The 14302-nt window shown below is 41.0% G+C and overlaps 1 pseudogene; it reads right to left on the bottom strand.

Annotated features, from left to right (window-relative positions):
• The window catches only part of LOC104110587 (protein ROOT HAIR DEFECTIVE 3 homolog 2-like), a 72175-nt pseudogene that overhangs the window by 42059 nt on the left and 15814 nt on the right, over positions 1 to 14302 (bottom strand).

The following is a 14302-nucleotide window of genomic DNA, read 5'->3' as shown; positions in this document are numbered from 1 at the left end:
GCTTTTGTATGAATTTTTTCGAATCGAGCCCTTTTATCATTGGCGGAGCCCCCGGAATTTGATCGACCCTAGCGTTATACGTTTCCACTTTTTTGTCGTTGGCTTCGACTCGCTTCGTGAGTTCCTCGAGCAATTTAGCAATTTCAGGAGCAATCCCCGATTCCCGCTCGTTTGATTTCACTACGGCGGGTTCCGTTCTGGGTGTGACTTCTCGAAGAAGCGGATTGGAGTTCGGCCCGCTTTGCGTATGGGTTCGGCTCTGCAACTGAGCTATTGCTGCTTGTTGGGCTTGCAACATTTCGAAAATCATACGCAAGCTGATCCCGATTTCCCCCGTGCTGTAGGTGTCTCGGGCTATAGATCGAGCACCGCCCTGAACGCTCCTCTCTGGTTCAGAACGCTGATTCGCTTCTAGAGCTATTTGCGAATTGATATCCAGTGGTACTTCGGCTCGAATTTCGGGTTCTTCGATTCGAGCCTCGTTACCGTTGTTAGGTAGCCTTCCGGCCCCGGGCACCTAGTTGTTGGTTTCATCTTGAAGGCCGGCTTCGAGGTCGATAGGTAGAGCCATGGCTGATTCGAAGTTGTAAGCTGGAGTGTACTGTAGATTTATATCACACAATCACCGTTACCCTTAGCCCCACGGTGGGCCCCAAACTGTTTACCCGAAAAATCGGATAACGTTAAATTTAGATATGGTTCTAAGGGTATGCAAATTTCTTTGATATAAAATGACAATACAGGTATTTTTGCTGTGAAAATGGAAAATGATGGAAGGGAAGACTGAAAAATATTAGAAGAACAGGCACAATGAAATCTTGATCTGCCCTCCCTATTGCAGTCTATCTTCCCTTTTATAGTAGAGGGTCACTACTTTATTTGTAACAACATAAAATAATACATATAGTGGAGAACCCATGATGGTTTGTCTCTCCCTTGATTCTCGCCAAGATTCTCTCCCTTGGTGCGGTTGTAACGGCTCTTGTCTTGCGAGCTTGGCACTGACTCGAGCTTGGTGCTAGATCGAATCCTCAATCTTAGTTCGAGCTCGGTTCTGCCTTGGAGCATCGATATTCGGGGCCTGTGTCGGTCGTCGTTACCCCGTAGTCTGCTCCGGACGCGGGTTCGATAATGATATCGAGTTTTGCGGTTGATTGGTCTTATGGCTTGAAGCTCGACGTCTCTACTTCGGAATTCGTCCGAGCTCGCCATGCGGATACCCTTCGATTGAAACGTTATTGTCTCGATCGGTCTTTATGACTGAGAATCGGTTTTGACCGTACACAGCGCATCACTTTTTCAACCTTACCGATGACAAAAGCTTGGTATTGAAGTGGAGAAGAATAGAGAGGCAGACCCATTGTCCCCCGAGGATTTCTCGGTTATAAAAAAAGTTAATTTGCTCTTTTGGAAGAAAATCGTTTTCAAGGATTCTATATAAATTTCTCCATAAAACGGAGATAGTCCTTCCATATAAATGTAACACTAGTGAAATGCCTATGCTTTACTGTTTTGAAGGCGGAGAAAAGGTTATTATAAATAAGCGGACCATAAATCCAACTTTCAACTACTTTTGATCAGTAGGAAGAATCTAAAAATAAGACAGTTTAAATTAGAGAAACTCCTCAAACCCCTCCGAGAACTCGTCTTTATACCAGACGTGTGGTGTCACTTCAGATAGTCATGTTTTTATATCAGACATTTACTTTTCAGTAACTCACCACGTATTGCTACAAAACTACAATGCTATCGCACCCCACATCAGAATTCTCTTAGTAGATGCAGGCCACACACTCATTCAACAACACTCATGGCGAAAAGAATAGTTATGCCCATCCTCTTTTTTGTTGTTAGTGTTAGTGATCCAACTATTATAGTTAATGAAGATTCCCTCAATATTAACTTGCGGCAGCGGAGATGGTTGGAGCTGCTTAAGGATTATGACATCACTATCCTCTATCATCCCGGAAAGGCCAATGTGGTGGCTGATGCCTTGAGTCGCAAGGCGGAGAGTTTGGGGAGTTTAGCATATCTACCACTAGCAGAGAGGCCTTTAGCCTTGGATGTTTAGGCCTTGGCCAACCAGTTCGTCAGATTGGATGTTTTCGAGCCGAGCAGAGTTTTGACTTGTGTGGTTTCTCGGTCTTCTTTATATGATCGCATCAGAGAGCGCCAGTATGATGACCCTCATTTTCTTGTCCTTACGGACACGGTTCAGCACGGTGATGCCAGAGATGTTACTATTGGGGATGATGGGGGTATTGAAGATGCAAGGTCGGATTTGTGTGCCTAATGTGGATAGGCTACGTGAGTTGATTCTTGAGTAGGCCCACAATTCGCGGTATTCCATTCATCCGGGTGCCGCGAAGATATACCAGGACTTGAGGCAGCATTATTGGTGGAGAAGAATGAAGAAGGATATAGTGGGGTTTGTAGCTCGGTGCCTCAACTGTCAGCAGGTAAAGTATGAGCATCAGAGAGCGGGCTGATTGCTTCAGAGGTTAGAGATTCCAGAGTGGGAATGGGAGCGGATCACCATGGATTTTGTAGTTAGTCTCCCACGGACTTCGAGGAAGTTCGATGCTATTTGGGTGATTGTGGATCGGCTGACCAAGTACGCGCACTTCATTCCAGTTGGGAAGGCTACTTGGGAGACCGAGCGGGAGATACAAAGTAGATATCCACACCTATTTGAGACTCCAGGTATATTTCTAGACTCGTTCGAGGATGAACGTTTGTTTAAGAGGGGGAGGATGTAACGAACCGGCCGGTCGTTTTGAGAGTTGTAGCCTCGTTCCCCCCATTTACTGCTCATTTTGTACTTTATAGCTGTTATGTGACTTGACGAGGTAGTCGGTTCGGGTCCGGCGTGATCTCAGAATGAAATAAGACACTTAGTCTCAAGGTTGAAAGCTTAAGTTGAAATGAGTGACCGGATGTTGATCTTTGAGTAAACAACTCCGGAACGGAGTTTTGATGGTTCTGTTAGCTCCGTTAGGTGATTTTGGACTTAGGAGCGTGTCCGGATGGTGATTTAGAAGTCCGTAGTGAAATTAGACTTGAAATGGCAAAGTTGGAATTTTTTGAAAAGTTTGACCGGAAGTGGACTTTTTGATATCGGGGTCGGATTCCGATTCCGGAAGTTAGAGTAGGTCCGTAATGTCATTTGTGACTTGTGTGCAAAATTTGGAGTCAATCAGATGTGATTTGATAGGTCTCGGCATCGTTTGTAGAAATTGGGAGTTTAAAGTTCATTAGGATTGAATCTATGTGTAATTCATGTTTTTATGTTGTTCGAGGTGATTTGAAGGCTCGACTAAGTTCGTATCGTGTTTTAGGACCCGTTGGTATGTTTGGTTGAGGTCCCGGGGGCCTCGGGTTGATTTCGGATGGTTAACAGATCGATTTGAAGTTTGAGGGAACTGCTGAAACTCACCAGCTTCTGGTGTAATCGCACCTGCGGAGTGGGGATCGCATGTGCGATCTCGCAGAAGCGAGAGGTGAACCGCAGAAGCAGCCAGGGAGGAGGTGAGCAGAGATCGCAGGTGCGAGGTCATTTCCGCACCTGCGATACCACAGATGCGGCTGGGTTTACACAGAAGCGGAGCTGTGCTGGCCTGGGCAGGGCGCAGGTGCGAGGGGTTAACCGTATCTGCGAGCCCGCAGGTGCGAGCGAGGCTCCGCAGATGCGGAGTTGAGGAAGAGACTTGTTTCCGCAGAAGCGGCTCCACAGGCGCAGAATATGGAGCGCAGATGCGGGCCTGAGGAATTTAAGTGGCTTCCGTAGAAGCGGGGAATTGACCGCAAAAGCGGTTCCGCAGGTGCGGTTATATGGCCGTAGGTGCAAAAAGGCTGGGTAAATTATTAAAACAAGGGTTCGCAATTTTGGCTTCATTTCAAATATTTCAAGCACAGTTTAGGCGATTTTTTTAGAGGGATTTCGAGGGGATTCTTGAGGCAAGTCCCTTGTGCTTACTTTTGATCAATAATATTGCTTCCCCATTGATTTTCCCACCTAGTTGGTGTGTATTTAAGGTGTAAATTGGGAGTTTAGGGCTAGGGATTTGGAGAGTTTGATTTGGGGATTTGGGGGGCGATTGGCTGTCGAATTTTGATAGATTTGGTATGGCTAGTCTCGTGGTTGAAAGGGCTTTCGGGTTTTGTGACTTTTATCGAATTTCAAGACATGGTCCCAGGGGCCGGCTTTTGAGCCGATTTTTGATTTTGATTAATAACTTAGCATTTTCTTATGGAGTTGATTCCTTTAGCCCGTATTGATTATATCGCATTGTTTATGGCTAGATTCGAGGCATTCAGAGGCCGTTTCGCGAGGCAAGGGTGTGTTGGAGTAATGAATTGCTCGTATTGAGGTAAGTAACAGTTCTAAATTTGGTTCTGAGGGTACGAAAGCCCGTATTACGTGTCATGTATTTGGTTTTGAGGTGACGCGCATTCTAGGTGACGGGCATGTGAGTGTGCACCGTAGGAATTGTGACAGGGTCAAATTCCATGGGACTGTGTAGTGAATAATCTGTTGTTATCTGTTTATTCTCCATGTATTAGAGAAATTGAACCGCAAATCATGTTTAGACTATATGTGCGCATTGTAGGGACCCACAGAGGTCGTGTACATGTTGAATTATCTGCTAATTGTTGTTTGTACTCGGTCACAGTTTATTTGTATATTACATCTGAGCTTCTATTGTTCATTTTTAATTCATCATATCATTGCTGTCCGGGCTGCTTATTATGATTTCTGAAAGCCCGAGAGACTGGAGAGGTTGATGACTGAGTGAGACCGAGGGCCTGGTTGTGAGATATTATACTATAGCACGTGAGTTGTCCGTGCGGATCCAGATATTATACTATAGCACGTGAGTTATCCGTGCAGCACGTGAGTTGTCCGTGCGGATCCAGATATTACATTATAGCACGTGAGTTATCCGTGCAGCACGTGAGTTGTCCGTGCGGATTATAGCGCTTGGGCTGAAGAAGCCCCTCCGGAGTCTGCACACACACCCAGTGAGCGCAAGTACCTACTGAGTGCAAGTGCCGAATGCTGAGTGCGGAGCGAATGGGAAAGATGAGTGACTGTGGCCCTGAGAGGATGTATTTGATTTCATTATTGTTGCACTTAACTGCCATGTATCATTGTTTCAAATTTCTGAAAGATATTGCATTCTGTTTCACTTGAACTGATCATGGAATAACTGTTAACCTAATTTATCGAACTTGAGAGCATGCCTACTTTCTTATGTTGAAATCACTGTAATTGAGCTATAACTGTGACGCTCGTCACTAATTTCAGTTCTTTATTTAGTATTGTTACTTGCTGAGTTGGTTGTACTCATACTACACCCTGCACTTCGTGTGCAGATCCAGGTGTTCCCGGACATAGTGGGTGTTGATTTCCAAGCACAGTTGATCTTCTGGAGGTTTTGAGGTAGTTGTCGGCGTTTCGCAGACCTTGTCTCTCCTTCCCTACATTTCCGCTTATTGTATTTAGATTCAAACTATATTAGACAGTTTTTTCCAGACTTGTGATGTGCTCATGTACTCAGCGACACCCCGATGTTGGGAATTTCCGCGTTGTATTTTGGATTTCTATCCTGTTTATGGGAAGTTGTTATCATTTAAACTATTTTAAATCCGTTTTCTGTTAAGTGTTGGAGTTATTTCGTAAATGTCGGCTTGCCTAGTACCACGATAGGCGCCATCACGACAGGTTAGGATTTTGGGTCGTGACAAGTTGCTCAGGATGGAGTCTCCTTAATATGGCTTGGATAATCCTCACCTCATGAGCTAGCTTTTGGAGTTGAGTTAGACCCAACATCCATTTAACATGGTATCAGAGTAGGCAGAGGTCCTGGGTTCGAGTCTCACCACCACCCAATATCAAAAAGAATTTTCACGTGCTTGGCTCATAAAAAAGAATCAAACCCGCCCGTGAGGAGGCATGTTGAAGACATAATTAAGCAAATAAAAGTGTGCTCTTTCTAATAGCTTAAGCCTTTAGATGAGATGGTCACACATTTAACGGTTAAACACCTATCCACTTACTCTGACAGAAAGTCATCTAAGATGGAGCTTAGTCATCTTCCAAAATTTCGAACAGCATCCTCATGCACTTCATGCTCAAGAGCTCGACAATCCTATATTGAAGCAAGGATTGAGCACTTTATATTTCTGATCGAAACAGGAAAAGTTATAAAGCAGTCGCGAGACCTCATTTATCATCAAGCTACCGAACTTCTCATTTGCAATTTCTTCACAACGCACAGTTGCCACCATGGCCTACAAAAGGCAAGTAATTTGGTCATTATATTATTGAAAAAATAAGTTGTCTTCTCATTACCAAGCATGCTTCACCTTGTGAGCAGGCAAGTCGAGGTCCTTGTTTTCTTTGATAACTTTCCATATTTGCTGTGCAGTAAGAAAACCCAGAGGCAGGAACAACACCTCGCCTATCACCAGCCAGGCCTCCTGGAGAGATAGAGTGTAAAAATTGCTGCCTAAGTTGGGCAACCTAAACGAATAACATACAAAGCCAAGAGACGTAAAACTCACCCAAGATAGGTAACCATTTGATTCACAAAAAGAAATAATCTGGTACTCAAAACAGCAGATATTGTGCAGCTAAGAGGAACTACCTGATCTTTAAACTGCTCTTCCTTCTCCTCGTAACTGGGTAGGGCAGTGACTTCTACCTTGACATCAGAGAAAGACGACAACAACAACAAACTCAGTATGATCCCACATCATAGAGAAAGACAAATAAGAAAATTCTAATATGGATAGCTGTGCTGATAACATAAGAAGGGCGAAAAAATGCTCACATTGAAAAATTCACTTAGGGGGTGTCCTTGTGTGCTTGAGGCTTTCGAACTCCATCCCATATCTGCAAAATTAGTTACTTCTGATAAAGCTGAACACAATATATCATTCTTTTTCCAGATTATTTTTCATAGGAGTAGAGAGGAATAGACAAATTTAGTTTGAACAACGACCGTTTCAAAGCGCCAGCAAATTCAGTTACCTTCTGGATATCCTCCCTCAGAATAGGCTCAAGATATTCTAGTGGAGTCTGCAAGGAAAGTTGAAATAAACCGCTAGTCAATACCCTTCTGGAACGTAAACAGTAAGGCAAAGTGAATCTTAAAGCATCTTGAAGAAAAAGATATGCAAACCTTCGTTTTATCACGTATAACTGTTAGGATCGGGAACCCGGGTAGTGCGGAATTTAGCCAAACAACGGTATAATGACAATAACAAAGATAATATAAGTTGATAATAACGGCAATTAAAGAATATAAAGAAGAACAAATTTAACGTGATTCGGTCAAGGTGACCTACGTCCACAAGCGGAGAGGAGCAATTTCACTATACCAACAAAAGGGCAAAAGCAGGTATCATTTTAAGAATATATGGCAGTGACCGAGGCGACCAAAGAAGCTTTATGGTTGAAGGGTCTATTTGCGGAACTCAGTTTACACCAAAGTGGTATTACCATTTTCTGTGATAGTCAAAGTGCCATTCACTTGACTAAAGATCAAATGTATCATGAGAGGACGAAGCACATTAATATAAAGTATCATTTCATCCGAGAAACCATTGCTGAAAGAAAAGTCTTTGTTCAGAAGATCAACACTAGAGACAATCCTGCTGACATGTTCACAAAACCTCTTCCAGTGTCCAAGTTCAAGCTTTGCCTGAACTTGATTGGCATTTATGAAGAATGATTTTGCCCATTGGGGTTTTTGCGGAGAAGGTGGAGCAAATTTACTATATATAGGCCGAAATTAGGCCAAGGTGGAGATTTGTAATATGGCCAAATTTTCATGACATTTGCCATGACATAATATCCATTATAACAAATTTGTGGTTCATGACATTTCTGTATCTGGATTTTGACCTTGATTTAAGTTTCTCACTACTTGAATCTTTCTTATTGGATCTACCTCTTATGAATAAGCCTTCCCCTTGGTTCCCACTAGTTTTCCCAGTAATATCTCTATCTACTTGTTCTTTTGATTTCAAAATAGATTTGATATCTTTATAAGAGATATTATCCTTTCCATAAAGCATAATATCTCTTATATGTTTAAACGACTGGGGTAAGGAAACAAGTAATAACACAGCTTGATCCTCATCTTTGATTTCAGCATCTATGTTACTTAAATCCATAAGAAGAGAATCAAAAGTATCAAGATGAGTAAGTATAGAGGTACCTTCAGCCATACGAAAAGTGTAGAGTTTTTACTTTAGGTAAAGCCTGTTTTCTACTGTTCTTTTCATATATAAGGTTTTAAACTTTTCCCATATGCCTTTGGCTGAGCTTTCTGCTGCAACTTCACGCAAAACCTCATTTGAAAGATTTAAAATAATACCTGTTTTTGCCTTTTTGTCTATGACGGCAAACTCCTCGTCCGTCATTTTATCCGGCATCTTCTCCTTTCCTTGCAGTGCCAAATCTAAGCCATCATGAATTAGGATAGCTTCCATCTTTAATTGCCACATTCTGAAGTTTGCACTTCGGTCAAATTTCTCAACATAAGACTTTGTTAGAGTCATTTTGGCTATTTAAACTAACCCGGTTAGATCTGGCTTTGATACCAATTTGTTAGGATTGGGAACCAAGGTAGTGCGGAATTTAGCCAAACAACGGTATAATGACAATAACAAAGACAATGGAAGTTAATAATAACGGCAATTAAAGAATATAAAGAAGACACAAATTTAACGTGGTTCGGTCAAGGTGACCTATGTCCACAAGCGGAGAGGAGCAATTTCACTATACCAACAAGAGTACAAAAAAGAGTACAAAATTAGAGTAAATACTCTAATTCATCCCAAATACCCCAAGAGAATAACCTCACAAGATCACTCCAAAGAAAGGGTTGACACAAGTGTTTCCCAACACTCACTCTCTTACAAAATACTCTATAATGAAATAAATGAGGAGAAAGAAAGACAAGAGTGAAAAGCTCTTGAATTGGTGTGTTTACAAATGAGGAGAAAATCCTCTATTTATAGCAAGAAATCCTTGGCCTAATAATGGATATTATGTCATGGCAAATGTCATGATCCACAAATTTGTTATAATGGATATTATGTCATGGCAAATGTCATGAACCACAAATTTGTTATAATGGATATTATGTCATGGCAAATGTCATGAAAATTTGGCCATATTACAATAACAAAAAAAAGGGTAGTTTTGTGAGGACTAAACAAATGCATCATGACCTACCAAATAAGAAAATAGATTTAGTTAATTGAAGAATTAACCACTTCTAAGTAGCCAAATAAACTAGAATTTACCTGAAATACTGTTTTGAGAAGAGGTTTATTGGCAATCTGCTCCCTACCAATATCATGGCACCACCTGAAATACCATAGGAGGAAAATCCCATTCAAATAATGATTCCCTTAAGGGTGATTTAACCGATGGTACATGCAAAATTTTAAGAGGAACACAAACCCCAAACCAGTAAATTTGTTCTTTTTTAGGGAAATTCTCATATCATGAATATGAAAAAGACTTTTAAAAATAGCACACTAAGGAATAAAGTTTAATTTCCTATGCCGCCACTTACAAGAGGCAGGTAACTAGAAGTTAAGCAATAAAGGACCCTCTAACAATGCACTCAGGTCCAAATAGCCAATCATGTCATCTTCACAGCTGCCACATCTTCTGAATATAAACAAGTTGTTAAAGGTAAGGTCACGACCCAAAATCTAACCATGGTCGTGATGGCGCCTATCATGTTACAAGGCAAGCCTACTTCCTAAAATATTACTACTAAACTGATTATAAGAATTTAATAAAATAATACCAACATTTAAATTTCTCATAAACTAAATCAACTCTAAATATAATATAGAAAATACGGAAACGAGCCCCAAACATCGGGGTGTCACTAAGTCATGAGCGTCTAAAACTATAAACTAAGATATATAAACTGTCTAACTGTCCAAAAGAAGAAATGACAAAAGGAGTAACAAGGTCATGCGGACGCTAGCAGCTACCTTGCAATCTCTACAGATAGCCGGCCTGAACTCAACGATCGTCGCGCTCTTAACTCACTTGGATCTGCACATAAAGTGCAGGGTGTAGTATAAGTACAACCACCTCAGCAAATAACAGAAATAACTAAGGAACTGAGCAGTAGTGACGAGCTAAGTAAAACAGTCCAATTATTTATTTTCACAATTTAAAAATAAACAGAAATAAACAGGTAATTTCCATAACTCAGTAAATGCCACAAAGAAGTTTAACAGATAAATGCAACAACAGCACAAATAAATACAACCTCACAGCAGTGTCACTCCATCACTCATCACTCGCACTCAGCACTCAACACTCAAAACACTCAACACTATGCGCTCACTGGGGGTGTGTACAGACTCCGGAGGGGCTCCCAAAGCCCAAGCGCTAAGCACGGACAGCTCACGTGCCATAATATCAATACCTGGATCTGCACGGTCAGCTCACGTGCTACGCGGACAACTCACGCGCTATGGTATCAATACCTGGACCCGCACGGTCATCTCATGTGCTACGCGGACAGCTCACGCGCTATGATATTAATATCCTAACAACCAGACCCTCGACCTCACTCAATCATGTACCTCATTAGCCTCACCATCATCAACAAATAAGGGAACACAACCCACACCAAGTATCACAACATATTAGCAAATAATAGAGATTGAGGTAAACATGTACAATAATTTCTATTACTGAGTACAAATAATGTGAGCATGAATAAAGCATAAGCATGATCTCTAACATGAAGGCAGACAAGTTCAATAACAAGTAACTACATAAACACAGATGATGGCCATGAGGCCTCACGGGACGGACCAAGTCTCAATCCCTCGCGGTACAAACCCACACGCCCGTCCCCTAGCGTGGGTATCACCTCCAAACAATCACGTGATATCAAATCTCCGGGTTTATACCCTCAAAGCTAGAGTTAAAAATGTTACTTACCTTAACAGCGTAAAATCCTACTCCGGGATGCCCTCATCTCTGGAATCGGTCTCCAAAAGCTCCAAATCTAACCATAATCAGATTAATACCATCAACATAGGCTAACGAATCGAATTCCACAATAAAAACTACAAAATATGCCAAAAATCCGAAACCGGCCAAAATCCGGCCCCCGGGCCCATGTCTTGAAATAAGTCAAAAATGGCAGAATAATAAACATCGTCCTCTCCCGAGTATAACTATATAAAATTCATCAAAATCGGACTCTGTTTGATCCCTCAAATCCTCACTTAAACTCTCCAAAACTCAAACTCTAACTCCCTCAATTTCACTGTGAAATTATCAATCAAATCCCAAAAACGAAGATGGATTCATGAAAAATAACCAAAACCGAGTAGAGAACACTTACCCCAATCCTTATGGTGAAAATCGCCTCCAAAATCGCCCCAATCCGAGCTCCCCAACTCAAAATATGACCGAATGAACAAACCCTTGTTTTATATATTTTTCTGCCAGCTATTCTACCTCGTTTCTCATGCCAAACGATCCGGAAACTTGCTTTTTATGACTCCAATGGATTCCTTGTGAAATTCTAGTCAAGTTAGGCTTTTGAATCACTCAATTTGACCTTATAATGAAGGAGATATGTTTGTTTCAATATTTGCAAATAGTACAGATTTTTAAATACACCGTCAGTGGCAATTTCGTAATTAATCTGAAAAATCTGACAACCTAATTCTTAGTAAAATGACCATAAAATCCTCATACGATGTCCAAATTCGACGATTCTTTTTGCTACGGGTCCGTAATTACGATACGGATCTAATGCTTTAATCAAAAAAGAAATCGGAGCTCATTTGCTCAATATGATATCATTTATGCTTGAAGAAACGGTGTCAAAACATAAGAAAAACGAGCGCAACACAACCCAAACCTATCCAAAACTCACCCGAGGCCCTCGAGACCTCAACCAATAATTCCAACAAGTCATATATCACTACTCGAACTTAGTCGAACCTTCGGAACACCCAAAACAACACCAAAACACCAAATCAACCTCGGATTCAAGCCTAAGATTTTCTAAACTTCCAACTTTCGCCAATTCAAGCCTAATTCTACCACGAACCTCCAAATTACATTCCGGACACACTCCTAAGTCTAAAATCACCCAATGAGTTCGTTTATTCATAAATCAACTTCCGGTTGACTTTTCTAACTTAGCTTTCTAACTAAGGGAGTGTTCATTTCACTCCAAAACTACTCCGGACCCAAACCTACCAACTCGATGTAACTCAACACAGCTGAACAACACATAAAGAAGCAGAAATGGGGAAACATGACTATAACTCTCGGAACGACTGGCCGGGTCGTTACAGTAAGTGCGCCATCAATTTCTCGAGAGGCAGAAAGACTAAAGCCAGTTACAGTTCTATCAAGGTGTCAATCATATGTTATTCTAAGAAAATCTAGAAGTTATGTCAAGGAGCCCAAAAAAGACAGTCAAGGATGTCTATTCAAACTAAAGACACTGAATAATCCAGCGCCCCACAATAAGATTTAGATGAGCTAGTTAACTTCACTGTTCTCAGTCATCAAACATCAGGCTACAAACAAACTCACATGTTTATTAGTACAACATCTGCAACAGCCAAAGCAAACAAGGCACTTTGTTTCTTGAATGTTGTATCGTCCTGCAACCAAGAATTTCCACCAAAGTAAGATAATGTAGGGCACAGTAAGTTAATTCTGATGGGAAAAACAATCATCTGCAAGCACATATGTTTCAAAATGTGATGCATGTGCATTTGTAAGCCAAGCTTAATAAAACATTTATATCCATTCATAAATGCAATAATTACATCCTCTACAGAAAGGCGCTTCATTGATAATCTGAGTGCATGAGTTGGTATGGATCACACAGACATATACTAACTATATCCAAAAGAAAGGTAAATTTGAATGACAAACACCACAAATATTATCATCATTTATGGACTGCAATCCTTGGGATTCCGCTGCTTTGCGGGTTTCATTGATAATTATTCAAGGTGCACTTGGATATTAGTGATGAAAAATAGATCCACGTTGTTGTCACTTGTCCATTTCTCAAACATTCCCTACTGAAATCCAAAATCAAACTTGGGGTTTGTATCCGCACTTTCATGGTGATGATGCACGAGGATATTTATCTTCTCCATTTCAGCATTTGATGAACTCTCATGGGACCATGCATTAAAGGGCATGTTCTTTTACACCTCCCAAAAATATCGGGTAGCTAAGAGGAAGAACAGTCATCTCACTGGAACTGCTCACACTCTACTCGTACAATCTCATGTTCCTTTGTCTTTTCAAGGATACCGTTCTCACATCTTGTTATCTTATTAATCGCATACGTTACTATCTAAAATCAGGTTTCACGTTCTATTTTATTTTTTACATTTACCTCTATATTTGCTTTCTCCACGTATCTTTAGGAGTACATTTTTTATTCATAGCATAACCCTTGAAAGAGATAAATTAGTCTCTCATGCATTTGAGTGAGCGTTTTTTGCATATTGTCAGTTCAGAAGGGATGTCATTGCTAATCACCTAAAATTCATCGATACATTATGTATGTCAACATACCTTCTTTGAAAGTCAACCTTATTTACACCTTCTTCCTTCGACCATCTCCATATATCTGTGGTCTCACCTACACTATCTTTTGGAGATCCTATCATTACCTCAAAAACACCTCCTTCTACCGCTCCATCACACTTGCTTACTGAGACCTCATGGTTCTCAACCCATTTCATTGACCACTGGACCACACCCTTACTGCTTTTTTGTCATCTTTATCTTATATTTCTACCTAAGTCTAAAGGCGAAGCTTTTTCTCATTTCGACTGGAGACAAGTTGTGATTGATACTTGGGAATTCGTTCGTCTATTTCCAGGAAAATACATTATCGGTTGTTGATAGGTGTATAGAGTGATAAAGAGAAGATTTGTCCTGATGATCAGATTGAATGACTTAAGGCACATCTTGCCAAAGCTTATAAGGTTATAAGAATTACTTCTAGCGACCTATCCAGCTAACAACACGCTGAATGACCAAATAACTCATTGCAAGTATATATCGGTTGTCCGATAATATTTTTTCTATTTTACTTTCTTCAACAACATAAGGTCTGAGTTGCTCGGACTCTTCACTTTCGCTGTCGTACCCGTGTCGACACGACGTGGGTGAGAGTGTGGGTGTGGATCCGTATCGTATCTGGTCAATCGGTTTTGGGTACTTTACCAAAATCACCGGAGAAATTTTGGG

Source organism: Nicotiana tomentosiformis, chromosome 2 (assembly GCF_000390325.3).
Source record: "Nicotiana tomentosiformis chromosome 2, ASM39032v3, whole genome shotgun sequence".
Taxonomy (NCBI): domain Eukaryota; kingdom Viridiplantae; phylum Streptophyta; class Magnoliopsida; order Solanales; family Solanaceae; genus Nicotiana; species Nicotiana tomentosiformis.
The sequence above is the reverse complement of the archived record's forward strand: the minus strand, read 5'-3'. Positions and strand labels throughout refer to the sequence as shown.